The sequence below is a fragment of the Agelaius phoeniceus genome, chromosome 7 (assembly GCF_051311805.1).
Source record: "Agelaius phoeniceus isolate bAgePho1 chromosome 7, bAgePho1.hap1, whole genome shotgun sequence".
Taxonomy (NCBI): domain Eukaryota; kingdom Metazoa; phylum Chordata; class Aves; order Passeriformes; family Icteridae; genus Agelaius; species Agelaius phoeniceus.
In genome coordinates, this window is record NC_135271.1 from 33346927 (window position 1) to 33349426 (window position 2500).

The window sequence follows — 2500 nt, forward strand, 5'->3', positions numbered from 1 at the left end:
AGCCTGTGCCCAGCACCGAGGAATGCACATAAAACGCAGGCAGGGTTTTATTGGGAACACAGGAGCAACTATTCTTCACATAAAATTAGTTGCACAGCAATATTGCTTTTAAATAGTCACAAGGCAAGGAAATTAGGTTTAACCATTTACTGATATCTTATCTCTGCTGTTATTTGTTGAATTTGATAACATTACCATAACTTTTTAAAAAAATTATTATAAAGCAGACAAGAAAAACCTGAATTCACATATTGTTTGTTAAGCAGATTCTGTGATTCCATCAATATATCTACCATTTCAAGTGACATTCTCTCTGGCAAAGCTGGTTTACATTGTACCTTGAAAAGTGCTGCTCAAGCATTTTTGTGTGTTTAAAGTATCTGCAGGACCAAACCGAAATGAATTCCCAGTGTCTCTCAGATGGCTGCGCCAGATCGTGCGTTATCATCGCGAACAGAGCGCGCGCGGGCTTTAATTAGCGCGGCTATTTTCAAACACAGCGTAACAATATCGTGCAGTATCATAAGCACTTAATTGACAGTGGTGCTGCTCGGGGGGGCTACCATTGGGGAAGGGGGGGGGGGTCTCTCTGACATGTGAAATGCAAAAACTGCTTTTCCTGCGATGGCTTTTCCTGAGTCTGGACGCCGGTGGGGATGCGGGCATCCTGATCTCCCAGCTGGCTCATGCCATACCTTGTGCTGTGGTCTGTGGTTATTTGTAGGTATGTTTGTCCTGAGGTTCAAAAAATAAAACTTTAGTTGGAATATAGAGATGGATTTTAGGAACTCAGGAGTTGTTTCAAACTCCAGTAAAAGCATTCCTTAACAGAATAAAGTAGGTCCCACTGTAATTAGAAAGCAATTGTTGGTACAAGTAGAAAAAAAAATTGGTATAAATGCAGAAAGTGTTCTTCATAAAATCTTGCCAAAAATCTGCTTTCTGTATTAGAAGCAGTTTTGTTCATGCCTCAGAGAAGTCAGTATTGGTAATATTCTGCTTTTTCCTGCTCAGCTCCTTCCTGCTCTTTTCAAACAGAAAATCAAACATTCCTACAGATTATTAGTGGCAAAAAGTGAATTGCTTCAACAAGAGATGAAGCATGATCCAGAATGTGGCAACACTTGGAAAAGAACTGCCTGGGGAATGAAAGAAGTGCTGTTCAGGGGCTGGAGCCACGTTAAGCTGTTGACTGGGACAGCAAGGTAACACACTCTGCTGCAAAGAGCATGGAGAGTGGATGCAGCTGTATCAACAGCTTCCCCCCACTCGTGGGGTACATAAACAGAGCCAGCCTGACTGCTTAAGGCAGCTTTTCCAGTGGATTTGCATTTACAGTTGCAGCTTCTCTTGGATGAGCTGTGTGTACCGGGGAGCTCGATTCTGCCTCTGCCTGAATAACCCAGCTACGGGCAGGGGTCTGTGAGTAGGGGCTAGGACAGATGAAAGCCCCTCAAGCTTTTAGTAGTATTTCAGTTTGATCCTATTATGAAGCCCATATCATGGTACAAGCATGCTCTAATGATATTTTAATATTATATTTTTAAAATTCTAAGTAATAATAATAATAATAGAGAAGTTTTCTTGCAATTACTGTTTTTCTTGCTGAGTCTAAAAACTTTAATTTTATTGTTATATCTGTGAATTAAAACTCTAATGATATATGTTTACTAAAAAAGAGGACATGCAAATAAATGATAAGATTTTCATTCCTCCTCCTAAGCACTGCAGCCACTGTAGCAGTGCTAATTAAAATGCTTATTCATACATATTGCTGAGTGCTGTCTTGGTAGCTCAGTAGAGATCCACCAGGCCACTACATTTGTGCATGTATTGCAATCCTAAGAGGGAATAGCTGCTGAAATTGTGGTGAAATTCTGAGGAAGCTTATGTCCTTTCTTCATCACATGTAGGAGTGAAGGAGTCTGTTATGGGACTTGGCTGTGCTGTAATTTATTGTGCCACTTTCCTTCTAAAGCAACAAATCTTGAGGAATTTGGAAAGGCAGAGAGCCAAGTAGAAGAGAGGTAGTTTCCAAAGAATGGTTTTGTTTAGAATAAAGGAAGTTCTACCTCTGTTTGTACATAAGTATTTCTTATATCTGCATGTCTTGAATTTTCATATAGGTGTGAACCTTAATCAGAGTAATGCACAGTGATAAAAGTTACCTCAGTTGTCATTCTGTGTAACTGGAAATTGAACTTAGTCTGTACTTAATCTACAGGGGTGTAGGGCCCATTCCTCATTATACTGTGCATGTTATTTTTGTTAGTGTTTTGGATATGCACAAGAAAGTTTATGGATGCATGGGTTCGTTCATGCGAGCTTTAAATACTGGACTCTTTTTTCTTCCAGTACCTCTAAGTTATCAGATTTCCCTGAAAAGATTGTAATTTCCATGACATCTTTCTAGAACCCAAAAAGGATGAACCTGCTTATACATATTCCCTTCCATGTCCAAAATATGCATTTTACTGCAATGATGGTTGGGCGTGGGGGA